This window comes from Petaurus breviceps, unplaced genomic scaffold, assembly GCF_028583685.1.
Source record: "Petaurus breviceps papuanus isolate PSGF00001 unplaced genomic scaffold, PetGlider_PUasm1.0 185, whole genome shotgun sequence".
NCBI lineage: Eukaryota > Metazoa > Chordata > Mammalia > Diprotodontia > Petauridae > Petaurus > Petaurus breviceps.
Genome location: NW_027185797.1, coordinates 16713993 through 16735564, shown reverse-complemented (window position 1 = coordinate 16735564; position 21572 = coordinate 16713993). Strand labels below are relative to the sequence as shown.

General features: G+C 41.2%; 1 protein-coding gene across 1 annotated transcript in view; it reads right to left on the bottom strand.

Moving 5' to 3' along the window:
* Positions 1-21236, bottom strand: part of RARB (retinoic acid receptor beta) — an 802273-nt gene extending 781037 nt beyond the window's left edge. The window contains exon 1 of the mRNA XM_069088506.1: positions 21127-21236. The gene's annotated coding sequence lies outside the window, so the exon portion shown is untranslated. The remainder of the gene's footprint in view (positions 1-21126) is intronic.
* Positions 21237-21572: the final 336 nt, after the last annotated feature.

Sequence of the window (21572 nt, the reverse complement as noted above, 5' to 3'; positions counted from 1 at the left end):
CATAAAAAGTAGAAAGAAAGGAAAAGGATTCGATAAGAGTCTGGAAATAGATATTCCTCAATATGTGTGATATGCCTTATCTCAAAGCATAAACTGGTTCTATTATATTAAATTCCACATATTAGACTAGATGATCTCTGAAGAGGGGCAGCTAATTGGCTCAGTGGATAGCGTACTGGGCCTGGAGTCAGGAAGAACGATACTCAAACCCAGTCTCAGATATTTGCTAGCTGTGTGACCCTGCACAAGTCACTTAACCTCTGTTTGCCTCAGTTTCTAATGATAGTACCTACCCCTCAGGATTGTTGTGAGGATAAAATGAGATACTTGCAAAGAGATCTCCAAGCTTTAAAACACTATAATACACACTAATGGTGTGCTATTGCATGAAATACTTGGGTAGGATGGTGAAAAAAAGGTGAGTGAAGGACATTTTGAAGTTTACCGTAGGTAGCAGTTATAATCTATTCTGATTTTACTTTGTAGATGGAATGTCATAGAGAAAATTATAAGAATTCTACAACCATAAGGATTTTCCAATAGAACACACACTCCTAGAAGGCAGGGAACATCTCTCACCCCCAGGACCTTGCCCAGTACCTGGCACAGAGTAGAAATTCAATAAAGGTTTGTTGAATTGAATTGAACTCCACCATTCCCTCTGGGAAATCCTAATTCAGAGAAGGGCTCTCTGCCAGATGCCGAGGTTTGATAAGAGTGTGCTTACAGTAAGCGGATGCCACCACTCATAAAGATGCTGCTCAGTTGGCTGCTAAGACACAGGCATTTACAATAGCTGATGCATGATATGCTCGGACTCCTCTATAAGATGCTGATCAAACATAAATTCTCAGGCCTGTTACACTGGGCCAATTATTTGAATGTATGTTGTCTTTTGAATTTATATATAAGATTTTTTGAGATTCTGCCTTCAATAAAATAAAAAATATATGCTCCCATGGAACTGTTTAATTCAGTAACAATTATTCAGTAAATATTGGACTAACGGCCAAGACAGGAATGGAAAAAAGGAATATTTATGTTTCTCTGAAGATCTCGATGAGATGAAAAGAAAGACTCGTGTGTATGGGCAATAAAACCATCCTGGCATAATAGTAGATAATGTTTCTCTAACTTTAAGGTTGAAAAAGTGCTTTCCACACAATCTTCCGGGGTGAGTATTGCATGTCGTATTTGCCCCATTTCATAGCTGAGGCTCACAGAGACATTGCATGAGCCAGGTACTTAACAAAGGCTTGGGGCTGTGCTAACCTGACCTCAGGTCTCTCCTGAGTTCCACTCCAGTCAACACTCACTGAATGGCCCTTATCTACCAAGAATGATTTCAGAGATTTGAAAAGCAGATAGAAGTATGCACCCCTCAGCCTTAATATTAGCACATTATTTTCCTTCAAAGTTTAGATAGGAAAGCCAGAAAATGAGGCCTTTTGAATTAATTTGTGAACTCATTACATAGTCATTAAAAGACCTTTAAACTGGAAAGAATAGAAGGAAAAGAAGATTGACTATGTGCATCAGTCAGCACAATGCAAGGTTCTTGATGGGAGGGATAGCTTCACTTTCATCTTGGTCAGGCAATACTAACACAAGAGGAAAATGTGGCACAGAGGTGACTTGCCCAGGGTCACACAGAGAGGAAGTGTCTGAGACAGGATTTGAATTGTGGTCTTCCTGACTTCAGATCTAGTACTTCACTATACTCCAAATCTCCAGGCACTGTTTCCTCTCAGCTGCCCACACCAGGCTCCAAGCATTGATCACATTTTGAATGGCATCTCAACAGTGGCCCCACTACTCAAAGGATCCTCATTCAAAGTCATGAGAATGAGAGCCATCTAAGCTTTTGACCGCAGGCTTCCTCCAACTCCCCAAATCACATATTAGCATAAAAGAAGGAAATGTGGCCTTTATTAAAATCACTCTATAAATATATAAAACTGACAGCCTCAGATTGCCCTTGAATACTTCTGGATTCCTTACTGAATTCTCTCTGAACCTGGTCCCCCACACAGAGGAGAACATGAGTTCCATAGCACAATGTAAGAGTGTTCATGTGTCTAGTCCATGGCCTGGAAAAATTTTCTGTGGGATCTTTGTTCAGCATGTGACTTCAGTTCCTCCATTGGTAAAATGGAAGTGTTTTATGGTCTGGCACAAGACAGAGAGTAGCTAATCTTTGCTCCCTGTGTGACCTTAGACAGAACCTTCCTCACCTGTAAAAAGGATTTGCACAGGTCTAAATCCTATGCTCCTGGAACTAGTTAGCCCAAAAAGTTCCTCCCAGTCCTCATTTGCTTTAGAATAATTCTGTACTCTCACACACACACACACACACACACACACACACACACACACACACATACACACACTATACTTGTCTATTCAAAGTAACAGAGTTGCTTCTAACCAATGAGACAAACTTCCTATCTATTTTTGCCTGGACCATGCAAATTGTCTACCCAGACTCTTCCAAACATGGCAGAAAATTATCTAATAGTATGCTGACTACTATGTAAATCCAGACAAAAATGTAACTCAAAGCAACACCTGGTAATCTGGGCCAGCCGTGTCTTCGTTCCTCTCCAGGCTCTGCTCCAGATTCTCCAGATTTTCCTCACCTTTAACTTTTCATCTCCCTTTAATATGTTGTCTTCACCCTACTAGAGCATAAAGCTCTTTGAGGTCAGGGTGCACAGTGCCTGGTACATGGCAAGCATTTAATTAATGTCTGCTGCTGACTTGTTGACTTTGCCTGGAACAAGTGGCAAGAAACATACACATAATTCGTTTGAACTAAGGTAAGGAGAGCATAAAGATCTTGGGACACAAAAAGATCGCTGTTGTACTGAATTCAGCAGAGGATAAAGGGCAGGGCTGGGAGGGGCCCCTGGGCCAAAGCCCATCACTCCTACCCTAGTTAAACCTCCTAGTATACTGTTTTGTTTTGTTTCCCAAATGGAAACAAAGTTAAATACTTATAGTACCATGGCAGCATTGTTTTCCTGATTTTCAAGGTAAATGAAGGAGACAATGTCACTACCCCGTAAGCACTTTAACCAGGGTCAACCAAATGGTGTGGAAGTGGAAACCAAGAATCAGGAACTCAGCATTTTCCTTAATAATGTAATTTTCTTGCAGGAAGGTATGCCTGTACTTGGTTGAGCCTCGTCCTAGGAGGCTGTCCTGTATAAAATTCAATAATTTATCTATTTCATACCATTGGTGTTTGCAGTACAAAGAAAATCAACTGACCCAACCTGTGGTGGGCTTTTTTATATGAATCCACCACTTGCCGCATTGGCCAAAGGTTTATAGCTGGCTGATCAATAGAGTTTTCAGATCATCTGGCCAGGCTTGGATAGCAAATGTGTTCCCAGAGGTGGAAGTCATCACATACATCTGTTACCAATGACCCCAGTGGATGCAGTTACCAAAAAGCTCCAAATGTTTCATGGGGAGCTACCCCTTGCCCTCCTCATTAGTGACACTCTGTAATCAATCACTGATGTCTCTACACAGGTAAGAAAAGTCATTTCATTCTTTACTCAGTTGTTTTTACACACACACACACAACCCACTATATGAAAACATAAGAAATTCATATCAAACTCACATAATCACCCACCATCTTTAATCAAAATGCTTCAATGAAGTGTATTTTAACCTTAATATTAAATCTATTGATAATGGAAGCAAGAAACAAGCCAGCTGCTCAAGATTAAAGGGTTTTTTTCCTTATTATTAAATTATCAGAATGAACACTACAGTTGTCATTGTTTAAGTGAAACATTTAATATGACTTAAAATGAAATGTGGGGCATATTACCAAAGCAATCCAGTTGTGGTCTTTCATGGAAAAATCTATTGTTTTGTTTTCTTTTCAAATAAACATCTAAAAATAGGTCTAATGATCCAGGGGCCACCCCTACAAATGCTACCCAGCCCCCAAAGCCTACTGAATGTGGCTGTGCATATTTGCTCAAGGCAAAGTGGGTGTAAGTGCATGCAGCTCAGAAATCGAGGCCCATTTAGTGCCAAGTAGAGAATTCCAGGAACATCCTTAACCATTCACACAAGATTTGGGGCTCATTATAATATAAAGTATATCATTTTGACTTACAGAATTTGAAAACTACAAGGGCCTTCAAAGGGTATCCAATCCCCCATCCCTGGATATCTCCCTTCCCATCTTTATGAAAAGCCCTGACCTTGAGGGCTTTCTTCAAGTCTCCCCTATCTTCTTCAAAATACATCTCCCAATTCCTCTTAAGATGAATGCCTTCCTTCTGTTGATTAATCTTGTACATATGGTAACTCAAAAGTCTTAGTGCAGTTTTAAACCTTCATAACTCTTAGTAGCTTCAAACTGCTCTGTTTTTTGGGACACCTTGCATATCTTGTCGTTTAGTATTTTTGTCTGTGTCAATGTCTGACTCCTTGTCACCTCATTTGAGCTTTTTTGGGCAAAGATACTGGAATGGTTTACCATTTCCTTCTCCAGTTCATTTTACAGATTAGGAGCTGGGACAAACAAGGTGAAAGTGACTTGCCCAGAGTCACACAGTTAGTAAGTGCCTGAGGCTGGATTTGAACTCAGGAGTAGGGCTGTCTTTCTTCCGCCAGGCTGGGCATTCTAGGCACTATGGCATCACCTGATTGTGCTCAATAAAAACTTGCTGACTGCCTGAGGGTCCAATTGGTACCATTTCAAGAAACTCCTTTACTCTTTCCCCAACCATCAGTCTTGAAGCCTTAATTCAAAATATCAATTCTACCTACAGTCTAGCACCAAACAACAGAGACAGAAAAGTACTCAGATATGTGTCTGTAACAGCAATATGGACAAAGAAAATTAAAACAATTCAACTTTTCTAACAATGATCTTGATATTTCTGATGAACCTACTTTTTATATCATTGTTTGGTGGGTTTCCTTCAATGTCCAGTTCAAAGGTCATATCCTACAGGAAGTCATCCCTGCTGTACCCCACTGTTGAGACACTACATGGCCTTGGTTTGAATTTGCATATTCTCACATGGAGACATATTCTTTCCCCCAACGCTGGTACGTTCCTTGAGGGCAAAGACTATTTCATTTTCATAATCCTTTCTTCGGGGTCCAGCACAGAGAATGCTTAACTCTTAGGAAGTACTTAATTGTTGCTTATTGATTGACTGATAAATGGTTTAATGGCTGATTGATCTAATGCTCAGATTGAGGCACCTATAAATAAAGAAGGGAGCTGATACACCTGCAAATTATTCAGAGGACACATTAAGGAAGAGACCCATGACATAGCTGCCCATACCCAAACTGCAAATATGGATGACTAATTCATAAAGTCGTGGGACCATTAATTTTGAGTTGAAAGGGACTTTAGAGGTCATTGAATCCAACCCCTTCATTTATGAGGAAATTGAAACAAAAAGGTAATCTATATAATTTTCTCAAGATCTCATAGATAACAATAATAATAACTATTCACATATATAATATGTGTATATATATATACATATATATATATATAAAATATATATGTTGGGGCAATTAGCTCAATAGATAGAATACTGAGCCTGGAGTCAGGAGGACCTGAGTTCAAATCCAGTCTCAGACACTGTGTGACTCTAAGCAAGTCACTTGACCTCTGTTTGCCTTAATCCACTGGAGAAAGAAATGGCACAGCACTCCAGTGTCCTTGCCAAGAAAACTCCATGGACAGTATGATCCATGGGGTCATGAAGAGTCAGACACAAATGAACAACATACTTCATAGATGTGTGTGTATATATATGTATATACATATATATAACATGCAACAAATATAATATATATATATATGGCACTTATATACTGTATTAAGGTTTGTAAAGTACTTATATGTTATCTCTTTTGATCCTTACAACCACTCTGGGTGTTAGGTGCTATTATCCACATTTTACAGATGAGGAAAATGAGGCTGTGAAATGCTCATAGGGTTCACATAGCTTTTAAGTGTCTGAGATTAAAGACTGAAACTCAGGTCTTCTCGAGTCCATGTCTAACACTCTAACAACATCTAGACTTCCATGCCTTAGCAAGTAAATGTCTTTCATACATATGCTATAACCTATTTACTCAGGACCATCTCCTTCCCATAAAATTATAAATTGCCCCACCTAAGGGTCTGGGCCTGGACATACCATAAACCTGCTCTCTGCTTCACAGCATTGCCACCATCTGGTCCCATTCCCTTACCAGGCAGGCTGTCATCGTACAACTGAGTGCTCTATCCTAACCCCATATTCCTCCTCTGCCCAAAACACAGACCAGAATTTTAAGGCAAATGTACTTTGTTCACAAAATTTACATGATAATTTTATCATATATTTAAAAATTTTAGCATTCATCATATATTTATCATATATTTTATATCACATAAAAAATAGCAAGTTGTACATAATAGATCTGCAATTTCATGTGCAATCATCTTTTTTATCATACTATGTTATGGAAATGCTTGTTTTATTCCATAAATTAAAAAATTAAAAAAAATAAAAGACAATCCCTGTTCTCTGAAGGAGCTCACATTCTCAAGGGAAAGACGGCACACAGGGAAAGTTTCTGCTGCAAATCAGATGGAAAGGTCCTGTTTTTTTAGTGTGCAGGTGTTAATGCTTCTTCTTTAATGTCATTCCCACTGATTTTATACACACACACATATGATACTGAAGTGTTTTAGAATGCCAAGAACTTTGTTTTTACCTTTCTGGGACTGATGGGAAAAGACCTAAATGTTGTCCATCCAAATGAAAGCTGTAATTTGGATAATTCATTCACTTGGTGAATCAATGGCCAAGTCAAAGATGAAGAAGTTACAGATCTCTTCCAGGAGGCTCGAAAATGTTCTAGATGTTTGATGTCATCTGAAAACAGGAAAATCCAGAGAACCTTATCATCCACAATGATCCCTTCTGTGACTTGGTGTACTGGCTCTCCTTTACCACTTTGGAGAGTGACCTCCTTGCTTTATGTGTCACATGACATTTATGATCAGAGAGTTGTTGACCTGGGGCAATTCTCTTCTTAAATCATTCAAGAAATCTGGAACAACTTTGATGTATGGGTTGGTGTCACTTGGTTGGCAAAGAGTCTATAAAGGAAGGACTTTGCTCTGCCAAATCAATACCTTTTTATAATAAACAAATATAGTAGAATTTTATATTCTCTACATCTTTCAAGTCATTGTAAAATGGTATGGTTCATTTTCAAATATCTTTTTTTTGGAGGGCAGAACCAAAGCCTTTATTCAATACCAGAAAACCAAGTCCCAGAACCAGAAAGCCAAAGTTATTAAAGTAGCCATGAAATTGGTACACATGGCTAATGCAGTGAACACCCACATTCGCAAGCCTTCACAATAGAACAGACTCCCTCAAGTAGAGATCCTCCTCTCTCACTCATGGTAACCCCTCAGCCTGGTTCTTGGAAGTTCTCAGCAGAAATTCCCAAGGGAAAAGTCTCCGCAGAAGTTCCCAGAAGAAAGGTCTCAGCAGAAGCTCCAGCCTTCAGATGCTCACTGAGAGAAATTCTCCATTTTCAAATATCTTTCATGAAAATGTGCATGGTCTCTACTAAAAGAATTCTCCACTAATAGAATCATAACATTTTAGGGCTCTAAAGGACCTCTGAGGTCATCTAGTCCAAACTCATTGTATTTCAGATGAAGCACCTGGGGCCCAGGTTCTCTGACTTCTATGAAGAGATGTAAAGTGTTCAGAGTGGGTGAGAAGTTGGATGATCCACTGGGCACTCCTACAACAACATTCAGTTCTGAGTACCTCATTTTAGGAAAGACATCGACACTGGAAATCATGTCAAGTCAATAGATCTACGACATTCCAGGAAGTAGTCTAGCTGAGGATACAAAGAAAGGAAAAAGATAGTCCTTGCCCTCAAGAAGCTCTCATTCTAACGGGGGTACAATATATAAACAACCATGTACAAACATTGACCAAATAAACTGGGGGTAGTCTCGGATGGAAGGACAATGATTAAGGAGGACTGGGAAGAGCTTCTTGAAGAAGATAGGAAGTTAGCTGAATCTCGAAGGAAGCCAGAAAGTGGAGATAAGATAGAGATATCTGAGCATGGGGCATAGCCAGTAAAATGCCAGGAGTTGGGAGATGGAATGTCATCTTCGAGGAGCGGTAAGAGCTCAGAGTCACTGGATCATGCATGACATGTGGGGAATCATTGTAAGAATGGGATTTAGTGAGTTCAAAAGGCAAGATCATTGTCTTTCAAAGGTAGACAGCTTCAATAGAGCAGAGGAGAGATAAAATTAATTCCGTAGAGCTAGGACCAATGCATGAAAGTTATAGGGAGCCCAATTTTGGTTCTGGAAGAGAGAATACTTCCTAACAATTAAGTTATCCCAAACTGGAAGGGTTACCCTTGAGTCACAGTGTGTTCCCTTTCCAGATGGCCATTTGTTGGGCATGTTGTAGAGACAGTTCATAGATGACCTCTATATTTCTCTATAACTCCATTCTGTGATTCCCCCAAGGTCACCCTAACTCCTAGCCCCGTCCTCTGTGACATGACATCACCTCTTTGATCCTCTGCTTAAGAATCCTTATTTTATCACATAGCAGATGGATAATAGAGTCTTGGGGAATGACTGACAGCAGGCACTCATGTTTCTACAGCACTCCAAATTTCACAATGTCCTTTTTTGAAACAACTCTACAAGGTTAAAATGCAAGCATCAATGACCCCATTTTCCAGATGAGGAAACAGAGCTTCTGCGTGGGTAGAAGGCACTAAAGCTTCTTCTCCAGGATATACTGCCTCTTGATAAATATTCCAAAAGAATTCTTGGGGTTGATATTGTTCTTTCTTCAATTATAGCAGAAGAATGAATAGAGAGAAGGTAGATGGATACAGAAATAAAAAAGAAGAAAGTAGATGACAACTGACACTATTATTGTGCTTTATAGCTTAGAAAGTATGTTGGGGATGTCTCACAAACACCGTGGGAAATGGGTGCTATTATCATCCCCCTTTTACAGATGAGGAAACTGAGGTTCAGAGAGGTTAGGTGACTAGTCTATAGTCACAATCAATCAACAAATATTTTCTTATGCACCTGCTATGTACCAGGCTGTAATGAGAATGCAAATTTGGAAGATCTTCCCTGCCCCTAGGCTAAAGTGCACCTGAAGCCTGGGGAGGGAGGCTTGTTTTTCAGTAGATACTTCTTGGTTGGCCAGTGAGTCAATAAGGTTGTTACATTCTCTGAGCCAGGAGAAGGCTATATAAGCCCTGATGTGTAGCTTTGTTTTGGGACTCACTTTGAGAAGTGTTCTGTGATTTGATCTGAATTCTGGGAAGCCGTTGTTGAGAGTCCCCCGGCTTTGAAAAACCCAGATGTGGAAACCCAGATGTTGACTGGGTATGGATGTAATGGTTGGACAGTTTGGAAAGCTGTCTACTTGATCTTTAATGTCTTGATAATTCTGTCTGTATATTTTGAAGTTTGGGGTGCTCACCTTTTCCCCCTGAACAAGGTAAAGGATATATGTCTGACTGATTAAAGTAAGCTTGTTAACCCATTTTGAGTTGCTTTCCTTTAACAAAGCAGATCCAAGAACCTGTATGGGCAGCAAACCCTGAGGACGTGCTTGGGGTGCTTGCTGCTACACAGGCACTGTATGATATGCCGGGGATACAAATATAGGGTAACAGTTCATGATTTTAAGACACTCATAAAGTTAAAGTCTTAGTGATGATATTTAAGTTCAGGTCTTCATAACCAAGACCAGTGATCCACTGACTCTTCCTTTTACTTTCCCTCTCTCACACCCCTATATGGATTGGCTATGCAGGACTGGGTACCAGAAACTGGTATCAGTCTCATACCTGGTGCATACACAAAATTTCATTTGACCTTCACTACAACTAAGAGCGGTTAGGTGGCATAATGGATAGAGTGCCAGACCTGGAGTCAGGAAGACCTGAGTTCAAATCTGGCCTCAGACACTTTCTAGCTATATGACCCTGGACAAGTCACTTAACCTCATTTGACTCATTTTTCTCATCTGTAAAATGAGCTGGAGTAGGACATGGCAAACCACTCCAGGTATCTTTGTCAGTAAAAGTCCAAAGTGGTCACAAAGAGTCAGACACAACTGAAATGGTTGAACAACAACAACCCCATAAGGAAGGTGCTATTATTAGTCCCATTTTACAGAGGAGAAAACTGAGTTTCAGAGAAATTCAGCATCTCACGCAAGGTCACATAGTTACCAAAGGTCTGAAGCAGGATTTGAACCCTAGGCCTTTCTGATTCAATACCAGAACTTCTACTCCATGCTGCCTCCCAGGCATATATTAGTAACCTAGCACATGATCAGGCCACCACTTACCTCACTACCATCCCAACCCCTTGCCTGGTTCACGGTTCAGCCAAAACTCTTACTAGCTGCCAAGTGGAATCCATCCCCATCACAGCATCTCTTTACCATCCGGCAACCTCACTTCCTATAAACCATATGCCCTTGCAGCCTCAGACCAGAACGTTCTCTTGAGTTTCTTGAGGCGAGGTTAAGTGGCAGAGGCAGAGAGAAGGAGACAATGGGATGGCTGAAGCAGAGACAGATGCTCCCCCATGCCCATTTTTACCCAAGCCATATGTTGGGTATCCCCTGTGCAGAGGAAGAAGGGACATTACTTCTTTGATCACAGGTAGGGAATTGTTATAAGGAAGGAAGGCAAGACTGGTGGCTTTTACCCGAAGTGGCTTCACAATGAGTATAGAAATTATTAGTCGTATTAATAATAGCAGCTAGCATTTATATAAAATATTAAGACTGGAAGTGTGGTTTATACACCCACATACACACATGTGTATGTATATATATATATGTATATGTATATTTTTGAACCTCACTACAACACTATGAGGTATGATTATCATCCAATTTTTACAGATAGGGAAACCATAGCTAAAAGATGAAGTGGTTTGCTCAGTTATACAGCAAATGTTGGAGGCCATAGTCAAACTCAGGTCTTCCTGATTCTGTATCCCGTGCTCTAGCCACCAGGCTAGACCCCCTAAAGTCAGTAAGCCAGAAGAAATACCCATCAGACAAAAGGGCATTGACTCTTGGGTCTTCCTTCTCTTCGTAAATTACAGGGTCACCAAAGCAGTGCCTTCCTTTGCACCTGTGTGGGAAAGAGAGCACAACCTTTTGGAGCCCTATGATTGGATATTTAAGATCAATCAACAAGCATGGATTATGTTCTGGGGACTATGGAGAAGCAATTGGAATATTGGCTTCTTCTGTTCCATTCGGACATAAGCTCCTTGTGAGTGAGCATTGTTTTCATGTATTATATTTGCAGCCCCAGTACCTGGCACATAAGAGGCTCTTAAGTAGTTATACGTAAGACTGGTAGATACAATAATGAAACAGTCTCTATAATCCCAAGGAGCCTGCAAGGAAATACACGTGGATACAAAATATATGCAAAGCAAATACAGTCATTCAAGGCCTGAAGGCACTAGAAGCTAGGTGCAATCAGGAAAGGCTTCATGTAGGAGGTGGCATGCAAGCTAAGAGCATGCTAGGGATTCTAAATCCTGGAGACAAAAATCAGCATATTCCAAACATCAGAAAGAGCTCCAGCCTCTTCAATCATGTGAAGACAAGAAATAAGATGTCACAAGCTAGGAGAAGTCAGTCTGCTGGGATTGTAGACAGCAGGGAGTTCTATGAGTAATGGGTAAAAAACACCAGACAGGTAACTGGCGGAGCCAACAGGTTGTAAAGGGATTTCAATATCATGGAACTTTGATATTTGGTCCAAGAGAAAACAGACAGCCCCCAGCAGGCCAGGAACGCGGTCTGGCCAAGGCATTACCAATATCACTCTGTTAGCTGTATGAAGCACGACCCAAAGAAGCTACTACAATGATCCAGCAAGAGGAGATGAGGGCTGGAGCTAGTTACATACATAATAAGTGATAACAAGAAATATGGGGCAGACGGAATTAGTAAGACTTGGCCTCTGATCATGTGTGTATGTATATGCAAATATCTATATTACTATGTGTGTGTATGTGGAGACAGACAGAGACAAAGAGAGAGAGACAGAGAGGGAGAGACAGAGACAGAGAGAGAGAGAGAGAGAGAGAGAGAGAGAGAGAGAGAGAGAGAGAGAGAGAGAGAGAGTGCAGCTAAGGAGCACAGTGCATAGAAGTTGGGCCCTGAAGTCAGGAAGATTCATCTTCCCAAGTTCAAATCTGGCGTCAGATACCAGCTGGGCAAGTATTTTCCCTCTGTTTACCTCAGTTTTCTCATCTGTAAAATGAGCTGGAGAAGGAAATGGCAAACCATCCCAATATCTTTGCCAAGAAAATCTTAAACAGGGGTCACAGAGAGTTGGACACGACTTAAAATGACTAGATAACAAATATACATATGTGTATATATGTGTACATGTGTGTGCTACTGTAGGGGAGCCCCTATCTTCCCAGTCCTTCTGACTCACCACCTAGGAGTCAACCTGGTCTCCCCATTATCTTTCACCCACCCATCCCCACATCCAATAAGGTACCCTGTTGGTTTCACCTCTATAGCACCTCTCAAATATGTCCAGTTCTCTCCTCTGAATCCATCACCCCTCTGGTGGGACCCTCACCTTGCTTAATACAACTGTCTGATGGTGGGTGGGAATGCCTCAAGTCTCTCCCCACTGCAATTCATTCTTCATCGAGCCACTAAAGTGTGTTTTTCCTAAAGAGCAGGTCTGATCATGTTACCCCCTGTACTTAGAACACCAGCAGCTCCCAGTTACCTCCTGTAACAAACATAAAATGCTGTTTGGCATTCAAGGTTCTTAATAAACTAACCCCCTCAAACCTTTCTAGTCGTCTTCTACCTTGGTCACACACACACACACACACATTCTTCCATCCAGTTATACTGGCTGTTTCACAAACAAGATACTCCACGTCTTCACTACAGGCATTTTCTCTGGCTGCCTCACACTTGGAACACTCTCCTGGATTCCTTTAAGTTCCAACTAAAATCCTACTTTCTCTAGGAAGCCTTCTCTAAGCCCTCTTAATTCCAGGGTTTCCTCTATTTTTGTTATTCCCAATTTATCTGTATATAGTTTGCTTTGTATGCATGTTGTTTCCCTGATTAGCTTTTTTTTGGAGGGGGGAAGTGAGACAATTGGGGTTAAGTGACTTGCCCAAAGTCACACAGTTAGTAAATGTCAAGTATCCCTCATAAGATTTTAAGCTCTTTGAGACCAGGGATTATTTTTTGCCTCTTTGTGTCCTTAGCACTTAGCACAGTGTCTGGAATATAATAAACTCTTAATAAACTTTATTGAATTAAAATGAAATTGAATATATGTTCACATGTACATCTAAATATATATTTATATACACACACCACAAATATATGTATATGTAGCTAGCATTTCCACAGCATCTTAAGGTTTCCAAAGCAATTTATAAATATTACCTCATTTTATTCTCCATCACCCCTGGGAGGTAGATGTTAGTATTTCCATTTTAAAGATGAGGAAACTAATGCACAGAAGAGTTAAGTGACTTGCCCAAAATTACACAGCTAGTAAGTTTCTGAGGCTGGATTTGGAATAAGGAAGAATGAAGAACTAAGGATGATCCACATTATGAGCCTGGGTGATCACAAGGATGGTGGTGTTGGTGATGGCCTTCCAAGGAAAGAGGGAAGAAAATACGTGCATGACATATTCACTGAATGAATCTTTGCAAGGAAAACTCGAAACATTTCTGTATTACATGCATGATAACAATGTGTTTATAGTACGTATTTGGTAAATATGCAGAATGAATGAATCACCATCACCATCATCATTGGAGCATAGCTATAAGGCTGGAAGGAACCAACTAAGCTATTTTAAAATAGAAGAAACTGAAACCACGCTTCGACTTCTCTACTTGGTTAGTGTCAAAGCTAGAAAAGCCAACATACATAAAGCACTTTGGTTTACAAAGCATTTCCATACATTACCTCATTTAATTTATAAGAATATCACCAGCAGGGAATGTTTCATTTTTGTCTATCACCAGCCCCTGACACCCAAGGGCCACTTAATTCTTGTTGAAAAATCTCACAACCACCCAGGGAGAGGGTTACCTCCCACTTAGTTCTCCCAGTTTAGATGAGATTACTATTCAATGGGCAAGTATTTGATAAACTTAAGAAGTGATTTCACAAAGTGAATAAATGTTTCTCTCAGAACAATCCCCAACCATTTGATCAGTTTTCATGATATTTTCTTTGCTAGATTTCCTTTTGGCCCTACAGTTTTAGCATCAAGGATGCCTTGCTTTGGCTTGATTACTAGCTTGGAATCAAGGTCAAGGTACAATTTTATAGCCACAAACACAAAATACTGATTGAGTATACAGTAAGGGAGAGAATTTTTCCACCACTCCCTGCCTTAGCAAGCCATAACTGGAATACTGTAGGGCTACCACAAATTAAGAAAGATAAAGATAACACTTAGAAAAGGGTAAGTAGGCTGATGAGAGGAAAAAAGAATATGCCACACAGGTGTAAAACGAAATGACTGGGGCTGTTTAGCCAAAAGAAGACTTGGGATCCTAGGGGAAATAGAGATGAAAGCTTTCTTTACATATTTAAAAGGCTGTCATTTTTAAGAAGTACTGGATTCATTCTGCTTGGACCAAGAGGAGCCAAGGGTGGGAGCAAAGAGAAGGAAGATTTAGGTTTGACATAAAAAAAAAAATGTCCTAACAGATGGGTGGCTCAGGTCAGTGGGGTCCACTTCTCAGGAAGTCTTCAAGCAGGGGGTAAGCTTCTATCTGTTGGGGATATTTGTAGAAGGAAATTGTTATTGATGGTCAAATACCAGTTGGACTTAATGACTACTGAAGTCTGGGGCTCCATATGAAATATATCAGCAACTGAATTCTTCCTGTGTACTCACAGCTCTTAGATTTTCAAATGGAAAATTAAAAAGAAATTCCTATGACATGAAAGCTGGAATTTCTACTTTTTTGGACTTTAGAGTTCCAGTGACCTCACCTAGAAATCTCCTGAACTTTGTTGACATGCTTACATTGAAGTCACGAAGTCCCAGTAGCCAAGTAAATATGCAAATGCATAACACAGAAAGTGACCCGTGCTAACAGCCAGAGCAAACTGTGCGTGGTTTAGGTCACAAGCCCAGCTGCAGATGGATGAGCAGGAAACATATTCTTGAGTGAACTTGCTGTTTCTAATCAAGTTTTAACCTCACGCAAATAACCTGCCTTTCATTCTGCCCAGCATCTTCAACAGCGTCTAAGCCACCTTGACCATTTTCCATGCTTAAAAATGCCATTTCTCTGCCTAGATTGTGATTAAATGAGCCTGACTGGCAAAGAAACAAACAAAGCTGTTGAAGAATAATGATTATTTGAATTGACTTTTTTAGTGGCCCTACTTAATCTCATTTTATTTTTTCTGGAACTAAAACCAGACATAGTATTCTTAATTTGGCAAATGTGACAGCCCTATGTCCCAGAATCTGTTGTTTCAACATGGAAGACAATTGGCACATTTCTTTTTTTCAAGAGAATAATAACTTCTAACTGTGCTTTTTGCCTATTAACTGTGTCCCTAGTTTTTAAAGTGAGTGGAACTTGTTTCAAAGAACAGGTAAAAGCCATTTGGAAGAGCAAATGTTTTTTGTTCTTAAAGTGATGATGGTAATTCACATACAAAATGAGTTTCATCATGTGTGTATACATGTATGTATATACATATATTGAAAATATGTATTGTGTGTGTGTAAACATACATATACTCCAGCTATGTAATCTTGTACAAGTCACTTAATTGCTGGGTCTCCACTTGGTCATCTACTAAGTAGAAATAAAAAGACCTGAAATATACTACTTACCTCAAAAGGGTTGCTGTGTGCATCAAATGAGATGTCTAGAACTTTGTAAATCTTACAGCAATATATAAATGCCATTTGCCATTATTTTTATTCTTATTACTCAAATAGCTATTAGACCATTATTTCTCATTTTTGTCCTTTATCATTCAATTCAAAAATAATACATTATCTTCCTTGTTTATTTCCCCCCAACATGACTGTGGCACCTTTGATTTATTCCCCTACCTACCTATTTCACCTTCCCCTAGAACTATATACATATTTGATACTAAATAGTATCCACATCTAGATGGCACAGTAAATAGAGCCTTGAACTTGGGAGTCAGAAGACCAGAGTTCAAATCCTCCCTCAGACACTTACACACTGTGTGACCCTGGGCACATCACTTAACTTCTCTGGGCCTCAGTTTCCTCATCTGTATAATGGAGATGTCAATAAAAACTACTACAGAGTACTTTGTAGAGGATATAGAGTACTTTGCATATCTTAGACCTATATAAATGCTAGCTAGTTATCCAATGTCTTTTCTGTCTGACTCTGAGAAGTTCTTAACGTGTTGTCCATGAACTTGTGTATGTGTATGCATGTGTATGTGTGTATGTATATATCCACATACATATATACACAAATATATATATATACATATATAAAATAATATTTCAACACAATTCGTTTCCTTTGTAACCCTATTTATTTCATTTTGCTGAGAAGTGGTCTATATGCTTCCCTTGACTGCCAAAGTTATCAGTAACACACAAAAGTTACTAGCCCTTGGATTAGCAATAGGTCTCAAACTAGCTGCCCTGCTGCCTCTAATGAAAATATGAACTCACTAATCAAAGACTTACAAATATGTCAATGTCATTTCCTCTCATTACATTAAAATGGGATGGGTTGGCTAGGTGGCGCAGTAAGTAAAGTGCCAGCCCCAGAGTCAGGGGGACCCAAGTTCAGTTCCAGTCTCAGACACTTAACACCCATGCAAAAAAACTAGCCGTGTAACCTTGGCCAAGTTATTTAACCCCAACTGCCCTCCAAAAAAAAAAAAAAGGTAAAAAAAATGGGACTCTGTATAAAAGGGAGGAGGGACTGCATTGACAAGTTTCTAATATACAGGATACCTAAGCAAATTCTTCCATTTTAGCAAGAGGTTTAAAAAAATGGCCACATGATTTCACCTTCTTGGCCCTGCCTCCTTGGTAGAGTACAATTTAAAATGGAATACATGCTGTTGAGTGACATTTTTATAAGCACTTTTCTGAGAGTATAACGAAGCAAATCCTAAGATAACATATGCTTTGAGAAATTCTAGAATCTTAAAGTTGTGAGATTTGGGGAAAGTATATTTTTTGTTTTTCAGGCTTGACCTAGGACTTCCCTATGTTCAAAAGATCCTTGGCTCAATAATGCTACAGATTTCACTTACTGTTATTTTGTGACCATAAAATAAATGAAATTATTTTTCCTATTTGACCACAGGTTTCCTTGAGGAACATATTTACCATGCCCTACAAATATTATTTCCTATATGTATTATCTGTGCCTTTCTTGCTATAAATGAATGTGGGAGTGTGAGTAGCATTATCTAAAGGGGCTGTCTTTTAAAGTCATCTGAATTTCCTTGGGCCTTCATTTATATCAACAAATTTGTAGGAAAACTGAAAAAAAATCATATAATCTTGATGCTTTGTCTATAGAATGTGAAATAAAAATGTGAAAACCTCCAAATAATTGAAAATTTTTATGTCCTTCTGGAGAGTTTGTTGTCATAGAGGTTCTGGGTAATTTTAAATGTTGTATATTCTGTGTCTTGAGAAATCATTTTAAGGTCAAAGCACTATGAATTAGGTTAAAATATTCCAATCTGATGTTTATTATTGTTCATAAGTCATGAATTAAAATTCCTCTTGGAATTTCCCCCCCTTGAACCAAAGCAAATATATAGCTCTTATCTAACTTCCTATGTTAATTTTGGAGAATTTCTCCTTAATAACTTTGGACAATCCCTGATCCTTATTCCTCTTTCCCTCTGCCTCTCCAATAAATAAATCAAATACATGCTTTCATGTAGACAGAACTTCCTCTTCTTGGTAAAGTTTGGAATTTGAAGTCATTTTGTTGTTATTGTTGGTTTGGGTTGGTTCTTTTATTTTTATTTTTTAAGAAAATTGAAAAGAGCTCCTTCCTAACCTTCTGTCCAATAAATTAGTGAGAGGGCGCGTTGCCCATTCTCTCATCTATATTTTTAAAGAAACTATTTGAGAATGAGGGAAGAAAAGGCTGCCTAAAGGAGACTGAATTTGCATTCTGATTATTTGCACAAGTGTTCTTTTCCACAAAGTTTATGTATCTTCTTATGCTTAATGTAAGTATTACCTACCAGGGTTGGGTTTTTTTTACCCCTCTCTCTCCAACAGATTCGTAAGCATCAAGGCATTTTTTCCTACAAAAAGGGAAGTGGTATATACAATTTAGCTATTCATTTATGCAAACGACGGTAAACAGAATTATAAAGACAGATAATAAACAGCAAATGAGGTTATTTTGCTTTGCCGCTTCATGTTGTCAGAGTTCTGAGCATAGTTTAGTGTTTTCTATTCATGACTTTATATTACCAAATTACTCCCTGATGATGTCTCAGATGTGCTTTTGTCTGCAAATGAGAAGGAATAAAATACCAAGACATTAACGTTAAATTACAATCGTTAATGGCGTAAATACGAAAATAATTACTGCATCATACCATCAATTGTTATGTGTTCATTACTGAAGTTCTTGTAAAGCCTTCATTCCCTCATTACAATTATTTTTTTTTCTCTTTATTTTTGTCTGGTTATTTTATAGCCCTGACAATACTTTAGAAACATTCAGCAGTTACACAACCCATTTACTCCTGTTTAAAGCTTCATTTAAACTTCATTCTCACTACATTTTGTCTGGGTGGGTGTGAGTTTCCCTTCTGTCTTTGATGGCCAAAAGTTTGGCAGGATGAGCCCAGCAAGATGGGTGTGTGAAAGGAGATGATCTGAAGCTTGCAATACACCTGGGAGACGTTCCCCAGGCCACCATAGCATCCTCTGAATACTCCTTGGACCAAATAATCCATGTTCTTGCTCCTTAAGGATTCTCCTCCCAGTGGCTGCTGCTGTTTTAATAGTAACAGCTCTTACAAAGTAGCTTGCAATTCTACAACCAACCAGGCAGAATGCTTTTGTGATAGCTTCTTCCCACCTTCTCCCTCTCCTTTCCTTCCTCTCTCCACTTTCTCCTACCCCACACATCCCTTGTCTCTCCACCTCTCCTGTCCTCTTTTCTCTCTTCCTTCTCTCCTTTTCTCCCCTTCTCTCCGCTGACCTCTGGTCCTTTTATCTCTCCTTAGACCCTCCCCCCCTCCACTTTCCCCAAGACTCTCCCCACCCACCCCCACCCCCGCCCTCACCGACACACCTTTCTATCTTCCCTTTTCTGGGCTTTTCTCACAGATATCTCGGTCACACTGGCACCCACGGGTACTTTCCCAGTCTGCCTTCTGCGCCCTCACCCACTCATCCAGGCTTTTACCAAGTGACAGGACCACACCAGAGCTCCCCCCAGAGCCTGCCCCTTCTTTTGTTTGTAACCTCCCACCACCACCTTCCTTGTGTCACCGTGGCGGGGAGGGGGTGGAGTGGTGGGGGGTGATGGTCTGCCCTCCAAGACTCCTGGGAATGACCACAGAACACATCAGCTCCTCTCCCCGAAGACAGCAATGCATCCGTGGGCAGTATGCAGCCTCAACGCATCAACACATACATGAACCCACAAGCGCGCACACAGAGAAGCCTGCGACTAAGGCTCCCCAGATGCCTGAGATATGCACAGGGCTGCTAAAAGAGGAAGGCGCAGTCTCTGGCTGCCCTTGGTCCATCATCTCTCATTCACTCTCAATTTCGACTCGGGAAATCCCGGCAAAACTTCTCTCTTGGCCAGACCCAGAGACACATCTTAGTAAGGAGAAAAGCAATAAACATTGGGGAAGGAGAGGTGGCCACAATGAGAGGGCTGATAAGATTTAAATCTGGAAAGGATATTAGAAGTTATCAAATCCAAGCCTCTTCGTTTTACAAGTAGGAAACTGAGACCCAGAGGGGGGTAAGTGCCTCAATCCAAACAACACAAGGAGTATGAATGTAAGCTCAGAGATTATTCAGTTTACTGTATCTACCAGCTCCGAAGTACGGTCTGGCATATTGCTGTTTTTTTATTTTTTTTTTTTTTACTAGACTTGCACTTTATTTGGTATAGAGAGTTCCTTAAGAGGAAAGTCCTTCTACCAAAGCAGGTATGCAGGGTTTAGAGCGTCGCCCATAGCACAGTGAAATGACTTGTTCAGGGTCACACAACCAGTAAGTGTCAGAGCCTGGACTTGAAGGCAAGTCTAACTCTGATGCTCTCCATCTCCAACTATAGGAGACGTTGCACAAAATGTTTGTTGAATTGGGCAGAAGTGAAAAGTGATAGAAAATGGCTCTTTCCCATCTCGGACATGCTACAAAGTTTAACCTCCTGCTCTCCAACAGAACATCTAAGGTCACTCCCAAACCCTATGATCCTCGCCATTCATTATCCGCATCAATATATCCATCCTTGGACATTCTTAACCTCAGAAAACACCACCACTGCCAAAACAGGTTTCTGCAAGCCCAGGCTGGAGAAGTCCCTCCTCCAGGGACCAGGCTCCCCATGCCTACTTTGCTATTTCTCTAACTCTGGGTTATGTGAGCAGCCTCTGCTCCCGGGTCTGTTGTCCAAGCCCTGGCTACAAACTTTTGGTGGCTCTCCCCAGGCCGGGGGCAGGGCAGAAGCCCTGGGGAGGGAGGACGCGCGTCCGGGAGGCAGGAGGCTCACAGGTGCCACCGGCCACCACTCACAGGAGGCTCAGCTCGGCGAAGCGTAACTTGACAGCCCCATCCATAACTGCCAGCCCACGCCCTCGGCCGCCCCGCTGGGAGGAGAACAAAGCTGGGCGCCAAGGGGACCTTGGGCGACCCCGGGTGGAGAGCTGCCCAGTGGTGACCCGGAGCCGTCCGGGGGACTCCCCCGTGCAGCCAGTCCCAGCTGCTCCCCGCGAAGCCCATCCGAGTCCGCTTCCGCGCTCCCCATCGCGTTACCTTTGGGCTGCCGGCTGGCTTCCCCCGGGAGCGCGCCCGCCTGCCCGGCTGCTTGCCCCGGGCAGCTGCTGCTCACTCGGCCCGCTGCGCTGCCTCTGCCGCCGCTGCCTAGTGGAGCCAGCTGGAGCCTCCTCTCCCCGCCCCCTCGGTCCTCCGGCCCCGCCCTGTCCCGCCCCGCCCCGGACTGAGGCTGAGCACGAGCAGCTCTGGGGAGGGGGTGGGGGTGGTCCTGCTAGTCTCTGCCACGCGCTCCAGGCTTCTCCGGCTGCTACTGCTGAGGCTGCCACTGCCTGCTGCTGCCGCCGCCCGAGACTGGCAGCTGTGCACCCTCTCCTGCGGCGGTGGTGGGAGCTAGCCCGCTACCCTGCCTTCGAGCAAGTCCCGACTCTCTGCCACCTCCCCGACAGTAGCACCCAGTCTGGGTCCCGGCCAAACGAAGAGGGTGC